This window comes from Lygodium microphyllum, chromosome 14 (assembly GCF_053477565.2).
Source record: "Lygodium microphyllum isolate KBCC chromosome 14, Lygodium_microphyllum_v1.1.10, whole genome shotgun sequence".
Lineage (NCBI taxonomy): Eukaryota > Viridiplantae > Streptophyta > Polypodiopsida > Schizaeales > Lygodiaceae > Lygodium > Lygodium microphyllum.
Genome location: NC_141148.1, coordinates 142,797,955 through 142,820,164, shown reverse-complemented (window position 1 = coordinate 142,820,164; position 22,210 = coordinate 142,797,955). Strand labels below are relative to the sequence as shown.

At 40.2% G+C, this 22,210-nt stretch overlaps 1 pseudogene; it reads left to right on the top strand.

The window, feature by feature from the left end:
- The first annotated feature begins 10,805 nt into the window (after positions 1–10,805).
- LOC148026187 (accumulation of dyads protein 2 pseudogene) lies at positions 10,806–20,603 on the top strand (annotated as a pseudogene).
- Positions 20,604–22,210: the final 1,607 nt, after the last annotated feature.

The following is a 22,210-nucleotide window of genomic DNA, read 5'->3' as shown; positions in this document are numbered from 1 at the left end:
AACGGACACATGAAGCACTATAACAGTCGTCAAAGGCGACTGCTCAATCCCAATCTCAATACCAATCTCTATCTCCATCTAAGCTTCCAAATGTCCAAGAGGTGGGACATGACACCAGCCGTAGCTCTCGGCCCAAGGATATGCCTGAGCAACCTAATGTGACTAGATCAACTCATGCTCAACTCATGCTCGATCTACATAGATGAATGCTCAAAGGGCAGTAAGAGACACGACCACTTTCGATCGCCCTAAGGACTTGACACCGCAATCCACCAAGGGTAGCCAGCCCACGGGACTAGCCGTTACTACTTCCAATTAGGGATTATTGCAGTCATAGCCCTTGGCCGTGACAATGCCCCTTGTGGAATGTGTCCTTAGTAGTTTACCTGTGGAGGAGGTGTCACAGCCAACTTCCTTGACAACTCCAGCAAAGTGCCTAAAGCCTAGGCTGGAGGAGTTAAACACAAGGGAATTGGCTAAAGAGCTAGACTCTCCAAAAAGGGAGGCAGTTGTGCCCTCATAACCTGGCGAGGCTATTCAGCAGGCCATGGCTATGTCCCATAAGGACACGCTAGAGAAAGAGAATGCTGAGGCCCCAAGCACATCAATGGTTGACCTGGTCCAGGGTCCTGAGTCGTTGAGAGATGCACCTTCACTGACCAAGAAAAAGAGGAGAAAACAACGAAGACAACAACAGTCACATGTGGCTGGGGATCCCAAGAACATTGACACCAAGAGCAAGCTCACGAATAAAGCATCGATTCCATCCACCAATGACCCCATTGATGCCTCTCCTAATAGTAGTGAAACCTCAAACACATCCGTGTGCTCTGAAAAATCAAAGTAGTCGTTACCATCAATGGTTGCTTACAACACTCAATCCACTGACAACAAAACTCGCATTGACCAATCAAGAGTGGATACGAAGCTGTCACAATAGGGTGAAAAATCTATACCAGTCACATCCAAGGAGAATCATGACGCAATAACGAAGCCTCAAGAGAAACATGGAAACCCCGAGAGCATAAGAAATCCTAGCGTTGGCCAAACCTACTAGTCTAGGCCTGAGCCCCCAGCTATGCTAAAGCCCAGGAAAACTCCTAGAACCTTGTATGAGATAGCAACTGAGAAAGCCCTCGTTGAATATAGAAGTGTCACAGAATGCTTAACCGAGTTGGATGCTAAGCTGAAAGTGTTTGCACGTGTCTATGTCCTGGCTAACATGGACACATTCCCTAAAGAGCATCTTGAAGAATACTTGTCATTTCCCTTATCCTGGGAAGAGCAAGAACATCTTGACGAGCACTATAACAGGCTCCTAAATGAATGCATGCGACTCATCTCTGACGAGGAAGCCGATGAACTATGCTTAACTGTCACATTCAATGACATGCTCTGCCAACCAAATCTCTTAGAGATAGAGCAACTAAAGCGAGTATCAGAGGGCCGAAGTCAATTTGAACAACGTTGGTGTGAAAACTGTGTTGCAATGGCCAAACTAGGAGCCTAGATCATGACAGTCTCAGAGGAGCGATTGGCCAAATGGCAGTCTCAAAGAGACCCAACCTATGTGGCACTAACTTCCTTTTAAGTGCTGACTGCCACCACTCGGGGTACGGACTTAGCTGAACCTAGCCAAGAGAACTCTATGATTGATAAGGTTCTCACTGAGGAGGAGTTACATGTTGCCAGTAGACTCGGACAAGGTTCCATGCTACTAGATGTTGCAAAATATCTATCGGTACTGAGTAAGCTGCCACGAGTACTAGATGCATGTGCCACACTCCAGTACAATCCGGAGTTCTACAATTGGCTTTTATCCTCGTGAAGTGACATGGATTCATAGATATGTATATAAATAAACAATGACTTTTGTGACCTAGTATAGACACTATCAACACACACAAGCAATAATAGTCAAGTGCAGGGAGAAGAGTTAGGTTCAACACTGCAAAGCTCCTCAGGTCCTCCTCTCACCACACATTTAGAAGTTGTGTGACCATTCACACCTCCAAGTGGGGGGCATGCAACCCTCATTACCACCATAGGAAGCCCTGACCAACGTCTCTGATGGTGTAGAAAGGGTACTGTCCCTTTCTATACACCTTTTCCCCTTCTCAGTCTATCCTTTCGAGGATGAGCTCTACCCCACTCCATGACCACCAGTCCGCGTAAATTAGCATGAGCCAAGATCTGCTAATGGCTGGATGAACATCATCATGGGGGCCATCCCTCTACAACAAAAACTGCATGCCTCAGCTCTCCCCTTCTCGTCATATGCGCTTGATAACCCACACTATAATTCCTTCCATGCGAATGGTTTTATCTTGTATCAAGGCCTAATCCTTGGTTTGCATTTTGCAGGTCCCCCTATGAGGAAAACATGGAGCATCTAGGGCAGCTGGCTTGCAAAGATGCTCTCCGGTGTCGAAGGGAACATGCAGCACAAGCTTCTCCGCCGGTGCGCTACGTGCCTACCCTCAAAAGGTATGCAAAGAAATGAGGTCCCAAGCGACACTGCCCCGGACGTAGGCCGAATCCCCAGGCCAGGGGAGTAGAAGCTCAAAGAAGCACACAAGGTGTGGCAATACCAGTTGTGTAAACCCCCAACAGACGCTCGGGCACTAGGTACTCAAAGGCAGAAAGGGCAGCTCGAGATAAGGAAGAATTCGATGCACTGCTCAAAAGCATTTTGGAAATAGTTGCGGCCAGAGACTACACCATTCAGGTCCCAGCTGACATCTTCCCTGCCCAACCTCACAGGAGCCCCTCACCAGCAGAGCCTCAGTCGCCTGACCACCTGGACTCACCCCGCCTTGTGCAAATCAAGTAGCCCCTATGATATACAAGCAACTTAACAAGCCATCCTGCCATAACTTTTTGTCCTTTGATGATTAAAGGGGCAAGCTCCCCACTTGTACACACTTCCCATACCTATCACTAATATATGCCACGTCTTTAACAAGCACTGGAATAGGCATCGCAATCAGCATCATAGGATTTTGAAAAAGTTATATCTTGACATGATTGTATTTGTTCATTGTACTTGATACATGCAACTTGCATATACTCTCATGAAGTGACAAGTGGATGCAGGATGATACAGGTCTTTGTACAAACGTGTTCAATGCCCAAGCCACCATAAGACCACCAACCTCACAAAGAACCGCGACAGAGCCACGCTGCCGGAACGCGAAAAATCACCCTTGCGAGTGCCCACATTGCATGAACCAAAGCATAGTCATGGGCTACGCTCTCTTCCTGGGTCAAGCTCTACAGTGGGCTCATGACGATTGTTACCTCAATTGTACCAATATCGCGTGTCACAAAGAGGTTTGCAGTATCTCAAGTGTATCTCCCCATCTCAACAACTACTTCTCTAACAACGGGGCTAGGGCACAAACATCACTGTAATATCCATTTCCTAAGCCTTCGAAGCTTGACATTTCCCAACCCATTGAAAGGCTCATAGCCTCAACATATTGCAATGGTTGTACTCAGGCAGGCCAAAAAAAAAAGAAAAAGAAAAAGAAAAGAAAAGAAAAGAAAAGAACGAAACAATAAGAAGCACCCACGATCACAGCACAGCACCTAGGGGTCCTCAATTAGGTGCATCTAGTGACCTTGGTCGGCTGGCTCCGTCCCTAGTCCCCTAGCCCCCTAGCATCGCCCACAATTGTAATAAAGGTCCAAATCTAACTATACAACCAAGGCCACAACCAAGCATAGGGTAATCATCTTGACTATAGAATAATTTTTTTTATCAAAGTCAACACCATCTCTTACTTAAAACTATTAGCACTCAATCTGGCCTTATATATTGGCTTGGGATGTCCAAGAGTATTCTTCAACTTGTACACCCACTTATATGGCAATGCATGTTTCCCACTAGGCAAAGGAACCAAATTACAAGTATATTTTTAACCAATACATCTGTGATGCAGGAATTTGCCTATCATAAAGCTTGCATATCTTTTTTTCCAGAATTGCTAGGTATTAGCTTCAGGTACCACAACATTAAAATAAACCAATTTAGACAATGACAATATAAAAGTAGATTTACAAAGCTCATCCAAATCATCCTGATCTATGCCTTTAGGCTTGACACTCTTGGTTTTGTTTGGGTTAAGTTGACGCTTCTACACTAATATCTGCCATATTTGCATCTTCCAATAAGAAAAGTTCGTGCCATCAAGTTTGTCAAGATTGAATATAGCATTATCATTTGAAGTACTAGCCATTATAGTTTATCAATTCAAAATCCAAGAGAATGGACTATTGTAAATGATTGCAAAATAGCCCTAAAAACTCAGCCAAAATAGTGACAAAATAGGAGGGAATACCAAAGTATAGGGATGTCCACCAATCGCAAGCAATAGACTGCCAAAGTAAAATGTATTCTCTCTAAGACAATACTTAAAAACCATAATTATAGCACTATTATAATAAATGTAGCAATATAACCAAGACAATGTGGGCAAACAGTTAGGAAATACCAAGCTCTCATTACTATGAATATGGAGGTAACAATTGGGATATGTAAAAGCAACTCGTAGTGAAAATACATACAACCAATACTAAAGTCTATCATAAAATCAAGGAACTAACTGAGTAGAGAGGAATGAAGCTCAATACATAACCAAGAAGCATGTATACATAATTGAATCTTACTAATAGAGATAAGTGCTAGTGTTTAAAGCATGTAAATCAAATCAACCTAGTAGTAGGTATAACTGCATCCAAGACTATCCAAGAGAGCTTGTACGTAAGGTGAGAGTACCATTGTCTCAGTAAGACAACCTTAACTACACAATAAATCCAAATCTCTAATGAAATATGTCCAAGTAAATGTGAATATCTCAAAAGCTCATCCAATGAAGTGTATTCAAAGTGTAAAAGAGCAATGCAAGGCTCAATACATCAAGTACATGACATCCATGTGCCCAAAGACATCAATTAATACATTCTAAAGCATCAAATCCAATTAGTCTTAAAACCCATAAATGATAATCATTGAAGCATGTAACCAAAGCTCCAAGACATCAAATGTATCTTAAAACTAAGTCCCAAAGCATTCCATAATCATATTTGGGTCCAAGTATCAATGCTACACATCAATACATTAAAACAACATACTCAAATGACATCAAACCCCAATAGGCATAACCTTCCTAGTTAAAAGCTTGCTACCCAAATAGTATACAATAGTATAACCCTGTAGGAACTCAGCTATTTGAGCTCAAATGAAGCTAATAAATACCTCAATACATTATGTAACATCTAAGCATCAATGCCAAGCTCCACAGGTATTGCATAAGCAATGAGAAACTCAATACATTTTGTCCTGGATGTTTACAATAGGCATGCACTATGCCATAGTCAATGTTTGAGGTATTTCACCCCAAGGAAGGAGCCAAGTGTAACCAAGAAATGGTGGAGTGATTCAAAAGTGTTTAATTTATCTTCCAAGGGATCTAGGAGTTATAAAAGAGGTGCAAACTACTAGAGATAGGGCTGGGCAACCATGCTCAAATTGCACTTAGCTAGTTGGTGTATTTGGTGGTCCTTCTACTCACTTCAAATCCTTGGGAAATGATAAATGAAGTTCAAAGGGTCATTGGAACAAGCCTGAACAAAGTGGAAGAACAATACATACCTTGAAGGGATGAAGCCATGGTTGCCATAACATAGTGAATGAAGCTTTGAGTCTAGACTAAGGTGGATGATGAAGAAGCTCCTTGAATGGTAGGCTTTGATACTAGTTGAAGGGTGAAGCCCAAGTGGAACCATGAGTAAGTACAAGTAAGAGAGATGAAAGCAAGAGAGCAAGAGAGCAAGAGAGCAAGAGAGAGAGAGAGAGACACAAGATGTGCGAACTCCAATAGTCACAATGTGTGACTGAAAGATATTGAAAAAATAAAGAATAAAGTGATAGTGATGGGTGCCCACCACCTATAATGTATTGGTGTAAGGTCACAATGTATGTAGTGGATATAGGGTGGTGTAGCACGTGTGCATCTACTCCCAAAAATAAGTATTTCCAATTTATCAAATTAGATCTAAGCGTATGTAGTGGATATAGGGTGGTGTAGCACATGTGCATCTACTCCCAACAATAAGTATTTCCAATTTATCAAATTAGATCTAAGCGTTGTTGCCACATTAGCATTAACCAATATAACAATTCTATTAGGAATGATGTTAAAGGGAATACCTTTGGGAGGCTTTCACACTTTGGATCAAAGGTATGGCAGAGGTAGCCAAACCACAACCTCACCAGTCTCAAAGAAATGGAACACTTGACGTGACTCCAATTGTGAAGTTAGGAGCATTATGAATCAATACATTTTGAACAATTGGTCTTCTATTATTGTATGGTTATCATGAGAGGAGAGGATAATGATTTAGAGCTGGGAAGACAAGCTACTAGGTGAGAGATAGTCTATCTAAGCATTGAATGTCTTGAATGAATAAGAGTTTCATCCATGTCCAGTTCATTGTTGTTGAGTGCTTGCAGAGGCCAATGACCAATGAAATCACCTAGTAGTTGTACTCCTACAATAATAACACCCAACATATTGGAAGGCTAGTAAATATTTTTTATTTGATTGAATAAAGGAGGGTAAACAATCAATATGGAAGACAAAGGATTTGCACAATAGATAATGCCAAAATTCTTGATGAATTAAATGAAACCCATAGATTCTCAATCCATGACAAAGTAGTTTTTTTCCACATTGCATTCTTCAGACCAATAGAAGGTAGCCTTAACCAATGTGAGGCCATTTCTTGAGGGATGGGGCAGTGACACATGGACTAGACATGGTAAGATGGAAAGAAAGGGAAAATTTTGTGCCTTAAGGAAGGCAAGATATGGAAAAGAATCGGGATGATGGGAGCCTTTTTTTTCTAGGATAATGTGACAATCTTTTCCCTATTGGATAGCAAATGTTTTACCTACCATTGTGACATTTCTAGGTCAAGAGTTTGGATGGGTAGTTCATGGTTTGATGAGTGATAACTTAAACTCAAAGATAGGTGATCATCGCAAACTAGGATTATCTAGGATGAGGGAAAGCTCTTGCATATTTTTTAGAAAACATGAGGGGAAATTCTTGAGGATGAGGTTGCTTCATTCAACATGTAGGAATCAAAATGTAGAATGTCCATTTAGTTCTATCCATGAGGGTGATGAATCCAAACCTAAAAAAGCATCCTTGACTAGCTTCATCATCACATGCAGATTCATGTGATGATTCTATCTCCTACTTGGCATGAAATGAAGCTTAAGGGGAATGTGTAGCATTGATAATATTTGGGGTCAAGGATTTCCATCTTGGAATTATCCCAAGCAAGGAAATTCTTAAAATACTTTCAAAGGTCCATTGATTCATTCTTGAACTTAGAATGCAAACAATGAACTAATTTTATCTAGTTTTTGATTCTTCCTCTTGTATTTCTTAAGGCCTTCAAGGATGTTCAATTGAGTAATCACGGGATAGCCTTTGGAGTGTGGAGATCACAGCATCTCACATAGCATGAAGGTGGAATTCGATGGTTATTTGGCTAGATAATATCATAATCTAACTTTTATCCCAAGTTTGACTAATTTAGCCTTGGCAAATATAGGGGAGACTAAGAATAATTTTATATGCCATATTCATGTATAGTATAATGAGGAGTACCACGGGAATTCTAAAAGAAATGCTAGCAATATGGAGTGCTTCAAGATGCTTGCATGTTGATTGATCAACCATTTGAACCAGACCATCGAATCGCAATTGGAGTGCTTCAAGATGCTGGCACATTGATTGATTAACCACTTGATCAAGGGCATTGAATCCCAATTGAGAAGACTAATTTATCAACAAGCAGATGTAATGATGATATTGACACTACACTTGGTGTCTAGAAGGATAAAGAGAATAGATTGACCCTTACATTGCATACAACGGTGAGGATACTATTGCCTAAGAGCAAAATTGGCAGGACACAAATGTTCTAAGCCATATGGACTAGGGATTCAACCAAGGGATGTAAAAAAAAAAATAGAAAATTAGTACAAAAGGTGGGGAGAAGAGCTAGAAGTTTGCCTAAGGGAATGGTGTCTAAACATATGAGGAGTTTGGGCTTTGGTTGGGGTATTATGATGGAAGGAATTCAAGCTAGTGGATTCGATGAGGCAACAAGTCGAGCTTGTGGAGCCACATCAAACTACATTTGTAGTGTGGAAATTTAGCCAATTAGGTATTTACTTGGTGTTAGACTTTGGTTTGGGGTTTCCAATTAATGGGGTGCTTCCCTTTTATTGCGAAAAAATGGTGCTCTTTATATAGATGGAGTAATGACATTAATAGCCATATCTTGAATTCCCTAATTCTAAACCATATTGAGAGACATAATATGGACCTTGCTCTTTCCTAATCTCTTATTTAGTTTTTGTATATCATATACAGTAGTTTCAAGCCTCTTTGACCTCCAATGGCATTACTGCATGCAATAGTAACACGTGTTGGGGTGCTCCAACCATTTAACCATTCATCTAGCCATTGCAACCTCGAGGTTGATACCCATTACTAGGGGTGTTGATTCACATGTTGGGGTGTTCCAATCATTTAACCATTCATCCAGCTATTGCAACCTCGGGGTTGATTCCCATGACTAGGTTGGTCAAGATAGGAACAACAATGGCTTTCATATGGATACGGGATCACGGAACAATCAGTTTGGTTGGTATGCCATGGAACTTAGCATGGTTGTCAATTGTGACCATTACAGCCGCGCAGACATTTGTGTTGTGAGTAGCTGTACAAAAAATCTAACACCAACACTTTAATTCTTGACAAGAAAGAGAATTCCATTACTAACACCTTGAAGAAAATTTTTCAGAGGTTAAAATGAAAAGTACAAAGAAGGCTTGGTGAGAGTAATTGAGTACACCATAAGTTATAATGCCAGACCATATAAGGGGCTAGGTGAAAGAAGGTGCCAAAATCCCGTAAGTTATAGTGCTAGACCATATGAGGGGTTGGGTGAAAGAAGGTGCCAAAATCCCATATTTTCATAAGAGCATCTCTTGTCCTCCTCCTCATTCTTTAAAAATCATGCTATGGCCTCTCCCATCTCTCATTGAGAGTATGGATGATCTCTAGCAAAATCCTAGAAAGAGTTTCTACAATGGAAGCCTCTTAAAGGTCAATATGAGACTAAATAACTTATTGGTAAGTATAGGTTTGTTCTACTAGCCCACCAACCTCTTGTGAGAATTAGTTGCAAACTACTATAGATTTTTAAGATCAAACATTGCTTGAACCAGCAAGTCTTGGTCTAATTGGCATGTCCCCTTAAGGTCTTCCTATGGCTTGTGGAGGGTGTGACATTCAAGAACTCTTTTCTCTCTCTTATTATACACTCAGTAGCTCATTCTTCGATAAGTCTTAGAAATTCTCAGAGAGTTTTACATGAGAGCTTAACATATTGAGATCTAAGCTTAGATGTAGCTCTGAATGACTCCAAAGAGAAAGAAGTTTGGTGGTGTAGCGAGCATGCAAGAGTTTCTTTGATAGCATGGTGGCTAAGTGGAATGGATCGCTTTTTTTGTTGGCCCCTACTAGCTATTTTGCATCCCATGAGGATGGGTGATTGTGACTTGAGATGACGAGAGATTAATACTTTTTACTTTAATTTTTATTTTCAAAAATGTGAGCTAAGGAAACTCGACAACCAAAACTCTTCACTATGGGTAGGGAAGGCATAACTACCTCACATGCAATATGAGGAAACTGTTATATAATTTATTCATCACGGCAAAGAGAAGAATTCCCGCACTCAAGAGGCCAACAGACCTAGGCTCTACGTACTACATACTTTACCGTCCATCCTTTTTCACCTTTAAAAAAGAACAATCAACGCACAACCACAAACATTGGATTCATGAAAAACAAGTTTGATAGTAGATACACAAACCTTTAGTTTCACAATCTTGGAGGGATTTCTAAACCAAGTACTAGTGTGTTTATGTTTTTTATAATTCGAAATTGTTGTAAATTTCAACGTCGTTAACTTCCCCTTTAAAGTTGTAAGGTTTTGTGGAAATGTTTGCAATTGATTTTGCACTAAACCTCGGTTCTTCATGACCATTGAATAAGAATAAGCATTTGGCCTTAGCTGCAAAATTGCAATCTTATGTGGATGATGTGTTATCCATGAATTCAATGGGTCCCATAGGATCTCAAACCCTGGTGGGAAGAGTTCCTCGATGTCCGGCTCCGAAGTGTGAACATCGTTTGTTAGCTTCATACGTTCGCACTTTGGGACGGTTCGCACTGCGTGAGTATTATGTTGCACATTCTTAAACTTACGTGCAGTCCGTTAGTCGGCAAATTCGGTTAGCATTAGTGAATTGAAAAAGCCCGTGGGACATGATGATAATGGGGGCATCTTGGATTTGCGCCACTTGGAGTGATGTGCGACTACATTGCAAGAATTATAACCGGCTTGATGGTGAGGGAGTGTGTTGGGGGCTATAAACGCATGGTGAGGGAGTGTGCAGCAAGGATCGAAGGTAAGCGGAGACAGTAGAGATCATAATATTAGCACGCACATCTAATAGAGCGGGCAGATTAGTGTTTTTGTGAGAGAGAGAGAGAGAGAGAGAGCGTCTTACCACGGCTTGCAGTGAGAGGAGGAGAAGACAAGGAAGGAATAGAGATTCTAGAGCAGATAGTCTATTAGCAAATTAGAGAGCGAGGAGCGTAGTAGCACATTGGAGAGAGAGAGAGAGAGAGAGCGGGGGGGGCATGTCGATGACGACGCCGCAGCACGTGCTGTCGATGGGCCACCCCGGAGCAGCGCCGGCAGGCCCGCTATCACCCATGCCGTACTACCTAGGCGACAAGTACATGTGCGGGCCAATCAGCAACATGGTTGGCGGCGGGCTGCAGCAGGCGAATGCGGGGCCCCTGGGCCTCTCGGCGTTCGCGCTGACGACGTTCGTGCTGTCGTGCTACAACGCGGGCTTGTTGGGGGTGAGCAGCAGCGGGCCGGTGAACGTGGTCCTGGGCCTGGCGCTGTTCTACGGCGGGGTGGCGCAGGGCCTGGCGGGCATGTGGGAGTTCCGGGCGGGCAACACCTTCGCGGCCACCGCCTTTACCTCCTACGGGGCCTTCTGGCTGGCCTACGCGGTCCTTCTCATCCCTGCCTTCGGGGTGGCGGCCGCCTACAAGGAGGCCTCGGCTCAGGAGGACCTGGCCCCGGCCGTCGGGACCTTCCTTCTGGCCTGGAGCATCTTCACTCTGCTGATGCTGGCGTGCAGCCTGCGCACGTCCGCCGCCCTGGTCGCCCTGTTCGCCGCCCTCTCCCTCACCTTCGCCCTGCTCACGGCCGCCGAGCTCCGGCACTCGCCCTCCATGCATCGCGCCGGCGGCTTCACCGGCATCGTCACCGCCCTCATCGCCTGGTACAACGCCGTCGCCGGCATCCTGGCCGCCGACGCCAACGGCCCCCTCTTCACTCTCCCCGTCGGCAAACTTGGCCTACTTGCCAGCCCCAAGCAGTGAAGAATGCATGCATGCTGTGGCCATCGTACTCCCCACCACACGAGCAGTTTTCGTGGAAAATTGAATTTCTAAAAGAAGAACCTTTGAAAATCAGCCTCAAGTCCCCCTCAATAATAGTAACTAGCTAGCCTGGGCCGGCTCACTAGCGGTGCTTTGCGTGGTTGGTTTGCGCCATTGTAAATTTTTGTAAAGGTTGCTCGGATAAAACAACATGCTTGGTGCACATGGCATAAAGCTATGATAGAAAAGAAAATTTATTGAATCTAGGTTTTATGTGATGAAAAAGATACTTGAAGCTCTATAGCGTCCTATTCAAAAGTTCCTATGCATCGAGCTCTAGATAAATAACTTCATACACAACAATTTGTCCCTATCACTTGAATAATGCGATGTGAAATTGATCTTCTTTTTAGCACACTATCTTTAACTTTGTAGCACTTAAAAAATTATCTCATAGATCTAGGAATATAAGGAATCAAATGTGAGACATATTCATATTATAGGGTTTTGTAAGAATGTGCAAATATTTGCAAGAACATGACTAATACATCCACGAGAAACAAACATACCTCAGCAATATATTCACGTGTATACACTCGTCATGCCAAAAAGAGATAGATATGGCCTAAAAGAGATATATTGCCAATGTGTAGATGATAGAGGTAAGCTAATCATTAAAGGGAACATGGCATTGGTAAGCTTTCAAGAAAGATACATACATCTCAAAGTGTTGGCTGTGCATGCTAACTCATACATTAACCACCCAATAAGCACGATTAGAAATGGCTAAAGAAAACATGTATATCTTGCAGGGAGGATAAAGATAATAGGGATATATAAGAACCACATGAATGAAAAGGATTCCCCTACTTTCTAGGGATACAATATAAAGAAAAGCATCTCCTACTATTGTCAACTTGTAGACCATTTTATTTGGTTTCCCAAATCTTAATCTCAAAGGGGCGAGAAAGAGAGATGTCCTCACCATCCAAGCCAAGGGCCCTTATCTCAAAGGAGAAGCCATTGCATGCAAGAGATAGGTGCTTCCTAATGGCTTAGTGAAATGCCAAGTACACCCACTAGGGCATAGTGGACAACAACCACTTCTTCCTCTGGCATAGGCTACATTACTATTATCATCAAGACTACTACACATTTAAAACCCTTATAAGAACATTCCATGGTTTGAACCATACATTACAATCAAACATTGGAAAAGTTTGTTAAGGCTTGGCATCAATCTCGTTAGCTTTGAATCTTCGAATCTATATTCATTATTAACAAGTTATCATGAATCAATGACAAAATGAAAGAGGCAAGCATTACACACACACACACACACACGGGTAAGTTACTCATGAATATATGTGTGCATCACATGGTTCAAAATAAGATATTTTTAAAATACCAACTTTATACATTTTTTACATGCAAAAGGGTGTAATATAAAGGGGTTATTTATAGATTTAATACAAAAGGATTATGTTTTATTCAAAAAAAATTCACCAATAAAGATATTTATAAATAGGCATTGAACGCACGTAATGTAGAGGATATACATATAGTAACTTCCCCGAGAGACACACACACACACACACACTCTCTCTCTCTCTCTCTCTTTCTGTGGTGCACAGATCGGACGCCATATGCGCGTATAGTGAGCGTCAGAAGGTCCCCAAGAGCAAAAGAACTCTACTTTTTGCACAAAAAACAATGAAGAAAGCTTGCACGACATGAAGCAAGAGACTAATTGGGTGCAATGTTCCCCCATGCCTTGTGTGAGCGCTCTACAAAGCATGTATTTTATATATTATTCATCTTCAAGCTCAAAAAATAGCCCAATTTACAATTAGCATGCTTTAGCTTTTGTGTTTGCTTTTGTGCCACTAAAGAATTAAAACTATTGGGCGCCCAAGGAGTCAGGCGGTACCCAAATACAATGTCCAATACAAGTATTTAAATCGTGCGCCCATGCGCATACAAAAGTAATAAATAAATATCAAGTGCTTTAATAAATAAGCGCGTTAAAATATGGACGCCATGCCTAAGATACGCGCCCATCAAAAATTGATGATAAATTTGAATACACGCTATCCTCCAATGCTTTCCAATGCCACCGCTGCTTGCTCTACACATCAACTGAAGTATTCACAATTGTTAGAAAAATAATACAATTGAACCGATAAAAGTGAATACCTAGCAGTCTTCAGCTACAAAAATAAATTGGTTAAAACTCAATCCTAACCGTAATTTATTATGAGTGCGCACTCTAAACTCATAAACGTTTATTAATTTAAATATGTATTTTGCGAAATCACCCGCTATGGAATCACCCACTTACACATTAAATTAACAAAATGCCCGAAAAGGATAGGTGTCCCCATTGACTTTTCGCACAAAGAATCCACCTTGTGTATGAGCCCCGGTAATAAAATTTTACGGAATCCACCGCAAAACCTCACGGAATCCACCGTGGAATATGCCTTTTGGCATCATACCCCCAGGTGGGATAGCAATTGTCCTCAATTGCTATTAGCTCAATGTGGAGCTAACAGTGTGGGAAAAGCATTTAGGTCTCTAGCGTGCATCCATTGGGCCTCTTCAACAGGATGGTTTTTAAACTTGACCAAATATCTAGAATATCTACGGCCAGTTCTGGTGGTCATAAAGTCAGTAGCTATAATAGTTTCAGGCTCGAGGATTTCAGTTTCTTTGTCTAGCAAAGGAGGGTTTTCATAGACAGGGTGTACATGTAGTTGTCCTCAAAGGTCGTAATAAATTGATATGAAAGGTGTTGTGGATTTTCCAATGTTGTGGTAATTCTAGTTTAAATGCATTGTCATTGATTTTGTGTATGATCTTGAATGGTCCATAAAATCTAGGTGCTAATTTGACAACGGGGTGTTTATCTACACTTTGTAATCTTCGTTTTTCAATTCGTAACCAAACATAATCATCAATTTTAAAACTCATAGCTTTTCTTTTCTTGTTTGCTTGTTTTGTGTATGATTGCTGGGCTTTGGCAATCATATCTTTAACTTCATCAAAAATAGTAGCATGCATGTTAGCAATATCATCAGCAGTTTGAATTTTGTTTGATAATGATGCAACAGGTGTAGGCAATCGATATCCATAAATAATTTCAAATGGTGCTTTCTTTGTAGCTGTATGTGGTGTATTATTATATGCAAACTGAAGTAAATGTAGATATGTATCCCATGTGTGTGGTTTTGAAATTGTGTAAGCACGCAAAAGATCTAAAATGGTATTGTTAGTAGCTTCTGTTTGACCATTTGTTTCAAGATGAAATGCTGATGAAAAATCAATCTTTGTTCCTAAGTTAGTAAACAAAGTAATCCAAAAATTATTGCAGAATTTAGAATCACGATCAGAAATAATGACTTTTGGTAAACCATGGTTAGTAAAAATAATTTTCAAAAACAATTAAGCAACTTGAGATGCAGTTAAGGTTTTCTTGCATGGAATAAAATATGCTTGTTTGTTGAACCTGTCTACAACAGTCCAAATCATATCATGATTAGCTTTAGTGTTAGGTAGACCAGTGATAAAATCCATTGAAATCTGTTCCCATGGTCGTGATGGAATGGATAATTGCATTAGTAAACCATATTGTTTACCATGGTGTCTTTTTACTCATTGAACAGTCACACATAATCTTTTTTCATAAAACATAAATCCATTAGTGTAAGACAATGAATCAATAGGAATCCAATTATTTGCAACTAGTTTATTCCAATAAGCTTGAAAAGTAGGATCTTGGTAATAAGTATCTTTCATAGGAATAAGGGAATCAAATGATATCACAGAAATATTTTGAAATGTCGGTCTTCTACTCAAAGCATCAGTAACTACTAAGAAGAATGCTCTATTGAAGTCAGGTAATTGTAATACAGGAGCATGAGTTAAAGCATGTTTAAGAAAATCAAAGGACTTTTGTTGATTGTCAGACCAATTATACACGATACCCTTCTTTAAGAGTTTTGTCAAAGGTAATGCAAGTAATGAGAAGTTCCTCACAAATTTTCTATAAAAGCTAGCAAGACCTAGAAAAAAACGTAATTCATGCACATTTTTGGGTATCGCCAATTTAAGATTGCTTCTATTTTTTTAGGGTTGACTTTAATACCTTCTGATGAAATAATATGTCCTAAATATTCAATTTCTGTTTGAAAAAATTCACTCTTTTCTGGATTAGCATATAATTGATTGTCTTTTAGTAACTTAAAAACTAAAGACAAATGTTCATAATGCTCATTCTCATTTTTATTGAAAACTAATATATCATCAAAGAAAACAATAACACAATGCTGATGTTTCAAAAATATGCGATTCATCATACGACTGAATGTAGAATGGCATAACCAGAAATTCATAGTGTCCAAATTGTATTCTAAATGCAATTTTGAATATATCACATTTGTCCAATCTTACTTGATGATATCCAGATTTAAGATCTATCTTACTGAATATGGCAGATCCTTGTAGCTTGTCCATAAGATCATCTACACTAGGAATCGGGTATCTATTCTTAATAGTAATTTTATTTAGGGCACGATAATTAATGCACATGCGATAGGTATTATTTTTCTTCTTCACTAATAAGATAGGTGCACTAAATGGAGAACTACTAGGTCTAATTAATCCTCTGTTAAGCAATTCGTCAATTTGGTTTTGAATTTCTTTCTGTTCAATTTGGTTATGTCTATATGGTGCTTTACATGGTGATTGTGTTCCAGGAATTAAATCTATCTTATGATCTTCAGGACGTGCAGGTGGTAATCCAAGTGGTAAATCAGCGGAAAACAATCTTGAAATTGGGAAAGAAATTTTGCATGCCTAGGATGCATCTGGTTTTCTTTAGCTTGAATTTCATTCACCCATATTAAATAGGATTTGCTACTTTTACGTAATGCACATTTAGCTTGAGTATGAGTAAGCAATGGAAAATTATTGGAAGCATGCATACCATGCAGTGTGATTTGTTTTCTTTGAAAATAAAATTTAATTAAATGCGTAGAATAATCTATATCAGGATTGTATTGATGACGCCAAGGCATTCCTAAGATAATGTCACTAGACTGCAAAGGTACAACTAAGAAATTTCTTCGTTCAGTATAATCACCAATTTTAATTTCTAAATTATGCACCTCTTGTGTTCCATTATATCTCGTACCTAGGAATGCAGCCTTGAGGCGATAATGTGTAGAAACAGTATGTAAATTCAATTCTTTGACCAATTTTGCAAAAATAAAGTCATGAGTGCTCCCATCATCATGTAAAATAGTTTTTTCTTTACCATGCACAAAACATTTCATTGTTAATAAGGAATGGGGAGTTGGCATACCTGGCAAAGTATCAGAAGTAGTACCAATGTCTTCATATTCTTCCGTAAAATCCGGCATCTCTTCACGTTCTTCATCTTCTATTGCTCCCAGATAATTGATATGAACGGATGGCTTTTTGGATTGACAATTGGCTGCCAAATGTCCAGGTTGATGACATTTGTAATAAACTATGGGTTTTGCTTTGGATACATTATTGGTAATGGTAGGAAGTTTAGGAATATTGGAATTTGACTGTAGAGATGGCTTCGGGTTTGGATTTGTGTTTGATAGCAAAGCAGGTGGTCATGTCCAAGATTTACGGAATGAAGATGGAAGAAAACAACTTTGATTGAATCTTCGAAAATTTTAATTGAATTTTTTGGAACCAAAGTTACCGTTAGTTGAAAATTGTTGTGGTCGCTTATCTCTTCCGCGAATTTTGTCTTCAGTGTCATGGGCCAAGGATCTTCAAGGGTTGTTGGCTTGAACATATTGACCTCCACATAAAAATGTCCAAGTAGGCTAGACATAAACTTGCATTTATGAGTTGCTTCAGGTACATCTTCAAGCATACGTAGTTGCAATAGAGCATTCTAGAAACCATTACAACAAGCAGCAGTTATAGACACGCTTGGTACACGTGCATAGTTGGGTGCGTTTAACTGTGCGTATATAAGCGCGTCTATAAGCGCGTGTATATAGACGCAATTCGTGCTCTATATACACGTGCTTATAGACGCGCTTTCAGATGCGCGCACAAACGCGCACTAAATTTTTTTAAAAAATTAAAAAATATTGATGGTGTGTCGTTCTTTTCAAAGTAGTCCCGTCTTACATTTCTTTTGGGTTTTTTTTGACAGGCGCGCGACACAAAGAGAGGAGAAAGGAAGAGGCAAAGAAGAAAGGGTAAAGAGGGGAGGAAGCAAGAGGCAAAGAGAAAGAAGAGGGAGGAGAAGAAGGAGTTTGTAGCCCTGTCGCCGCCCATCACAACACCAATTCAAGGTGAGTCCTTCTTCTTGTCTCTCTCTCTCTCTCTCTCTCTCTCTCTCTCTCTCTCCCCCTCTCCCTCTCCCTCCCTCCCTCCCTCCCTCCCTCCCTCCGTCTCTCTCTCTCTTTCTCTCTCTATCTTTGTTTTGAGTTGTATTTTTCTACCTTCTTAGCTTTTGGTATGTTTGTTGCGACGAGGAGAACAACCAAAGAGCAAGGAGATGGAGGAGAAGAACCAGTTTGTAGTTGTGCCGCTGCCCATCACAACAAATATTCAAGGTGAGTCCTTCTTCTCTTCTCTCTCTCTCTCTCTCTCTCTCTCTCTCTCTCTCTTTTTACTCTGAGTTGTATTTTGGTTCCTTCTTAGCTTTGGGTATGTTAGTTCTTGCTTGCTTTTCCTAGTTTTATTTTGTGCTTCATTGCTAATTCATGTCTACAAGCGCATCTGATATACAGAGTAGACACGCTCGTAGATACACAAGTGTTGAAGATCCATGAAACCTCCTAGTTTTTTTTTGAGTTTTGTGGAGCTGGCACGTGTAAGAGCGTGTCTGATCCACAGAGTAGACGCGCTTACGTTAAACAACCACACCTCCTCTGAGGTTTTTTTGAGTTTTGTGAACTTGGCGCGTGTAGGAGCGCGTCTAGCGTGCAGTGTACACGTGCTGATAGACGTGCAAGAGAGAGAGAGAGAGAGAGAGAGAGAGAGAGAGAGAGAGAGAGAGAGAGAGAGAGAGAGAGAGAGAGAGAGAGAGAGAGAGAGAGACATACAAACATATAGAGAGACAAACAGATAGACATGTAGATAGAAATACTCACTACAATGCAATGGCACCTTAAGTGTAACGGATCCTTGCAACAGATCCTAGCTTATAAAATCACTTTTTTTTTAAATGTATTGGCTACCTTGTAAAATTACTTATCTCTCACACTGGTACTACACGATCTTTGCAATGGACTTTTATGAGAAGGGGCTCATCATAGATAAGATATGTTTTGTTATTGCGTGAGAAGCATGGCTAATATTCTTGAGTAATGTTCTTGTGTTTTCCCCAAATACACAAAATTTGATGGGGGGGGGAGAAAAAGCCAGAGAGCATGTGGTTTTTTTTTCATACACTATTTTGCGTGTCTATATTTGCGTCTAATTTGCAGGTGGAATCGCATCTATGTGCGCATGTATATGCGCATCTATAAGTGCATCTATATGAGCATCTATATTCGGGTGTATATGCGCATCTATATGCGTGTGTAGTTTTCACTATAAGCGCACTTGTAGACGCGAAATTTTAGACATGCTAGTAGATGCGGTAATAAACGCGCCCGACATTTGTAAACACAATTCAAATATTGCATCTACAAGCGCGTCTATGGAGCCTTTTTGTTGTAGTGAACGTTTAGTATATTGTGAAATAGGTTCGCGATCCCTTTGTTGTAGAAGATCCCATTGTTTGATTGCTTTTTCGTGGAGTTGAGGTGGAAGGAAATTCTGCAAAAATTTCTTTTGGAAAGTCTCCCAGGTAGTGGGACAATCAACGCTTTTGCAGACCACAGTCCACCATAAGGATGCTCGGTCAACTAAATGGTTAGTGACACATTTAAATTTGTCTTTCTCAGCATATGATTCTTCATGAAAATAATCATCGAATTGACTGATAAAAGCAAGGACAGTCTTTCCATCGCATGATCCATTGAAAGTACAAAATTTGAAGTTTCTTTTGCTTATCTTTCTTTCTTTCCGAATGGATTGGGCTTCAAGTGTTGTATCGATGGTACGTCGTATAGGATCTTCAGGTTGTGATCCATCTTGGTCGGTGGTAGATCGTTGCAGATTGGCTAATTGAGCTTGCAAAGCTTGTCGTGCTCTTCGTTCTTCTTGAAGCTGCATCATAATCAAATCCAACTTTTGCTCCATTGTTGGTTTGGGTAGATCACCTTTAGCCATAAAATCTTCCATGGTTTGATCAGTCATCCTACAAAATTCCAAAAGACCTCACACACTCGAAACCTTATTAGCGGGATGAGCATAGCTCAAAGGCGGGTTTACAAGGCTTGTATATTTATTTTTTTAAAATTTGGATTTTGGTAGTATTTCTCCTTTACGATTGCGAGATTCGATGTCACAATCGTCTTCCAAGAGAATAGTTTTGCGTATAGACTGCATGTTGATGATTATTTGATGTAATATGCTTCTGTCAATTCACAGGTGTGAACAGGGGCTTCCAGAGGGTAATAAACTGATTCGTGAGTTGTTGAATATGAACTGCTGCTATAGTAGTTGTTGAAGATGATATTTAGGAACTTAGTGACTTGGAGTGACTTAGAGTACTTGTAGTTTTAATCTTTTATGACTAAGCTTGGATTTGAAGGACCTGAGTATGTCGTCACCAGATTTGGCGACGGCGGGCAGTACGTGCTGCCGCCGCCGACGGGTGAATTTGAGTAATGAAGCTTTTTATTAAGCTTCTTTTGAAGCTTAATAAGCTTATTATTAAAGCTTGAAAAGCTATGGATGAAATTTCTTATCTGTTCTCAATGACTTTATGAAAGATCTTCCCGCGTGGTCCTCCTCCGCAGAGGTCGGTCCCTCGCGATCTGAGTGTACAATAGGGGATTCTTGACTTCCAGAAACACGCTGGTATCAACCGTTTGCCACGAGACTGACTATAGAGCTTGATAATTCCAGGAGCTGCGCCTTCATGCGAGATGGTAAGCGATTGGAAGCTCTCGATCTCAGCTTCGCTCTGATACCACTGGTGCACAGATCGGACGCCATATGTGCGCATAGTGAGCGTCAGAAGGTCCCCAAGAAAAAAAAACTCTACTTTTTGCACAAAAAACAATGAAGAAAGCTTTCACGACATGAAGCAAGAGACTAATTGGGTGTAATCTCCCCCCATGCCTTGTGTGAGCGTTCCACAAAGCATGTATTTTATAGATTATTCATCTTCAAGCTCAAAAAAATAGCCCAATTTACAATTAGCATGCTTTAGCTTTTGTGTTCGCTTTTGTGCCACTAAAGAATTAAAGCTATTGGGCGCCCAAGGAGTCGTGCGGTACCCAAATACAATGTCCAATACAAATATTTAAATCTTACACCCATGCGCATACAAAAGTAATAAAAAAATATCAAGCGCTTTAATAAATAAGTGCGTCAAAATATGGACGCCATGCCTAAGATACGCGCCCATAAAAAATTGATGATAAATTTGCATACACGCTATCCTCCAATGCTTTCCAATGCCACCGCTGCTTGCTCTACACATCAACTGAAGCATTCACAATTGTTAGAAAAATAATACAATTGAACCGAAAAAAGTGAATACCTAGCAGTCTTCAGCTACAAAAATAAATTGGTTAGAACTCAATCCTAACCTTAATTTATTATGAGTGGGCACTCTAAACTCATAAACGTTTATTAATTTAAATATGTATTTTGCGAAATCACCCGCTATGGAATCACCCACTTACACATTAAATTAACAAAACGCCCGAAAAGGATAGGTGTCCCTATCGACTTTTCGCACAAAGAATCCACCTTGTGTATGAGCCCCGGTAATAAAATTTTACGGAATCCATCGCAAAACCTCACGGAATCCACCGTGGAATATGCCTTCTCTCTCTCTCTCTCTCTCTCTCTCACACACACACACACACACACACACACACACACACACCAAAGATCTCATATCCCAAACTGAAAGCATAACACTATCATTGAGCCAAAAATCGTTATAGGGCCTATGAATATTGAGATAATGACTCCTTCCATAGCCAAAACCTATTGTGCATTAAGGTAGAGACTTATTACCAAACCAAGTCATAAGCATATATGCTTGATATAACATGTGGATTCTCCCAACAACCTTCCTCAACTTGTAGACCATTTCACTTGATTTTAGAACCTTAATCTCCAGAGGGAGAGAAGCCTTCAAAATCTTGGGTTTTGGACCTTTATCTTAAAGAAGAAGCAATTGCATGCAAGGGATATGTGATCTCTATCAGCTTGGTGCCATACAAACAATGCTTGACTCACATCAATCCTTGCTTGCTTCTTAAGAGTATCTTGATGACCATTGTGGAACCACTTAACACCATATTAGAGAATTTGAAAATATGCTAAGTCCCAATTTCAAATAAGTGATAAATATTTGACCACATGACTAAATCTTGATCCATATTTGAAAGTGGGATTTGAGAAGGTAGCTTATATATTATTTAGGGTAGACTCTACATTTAAGTAAGACAATAAGATTTGACCATGTGGTCAAATAATAAAGGTATTGTGGATTCCCAAAGTCCATGGAAATTCTCAAATTT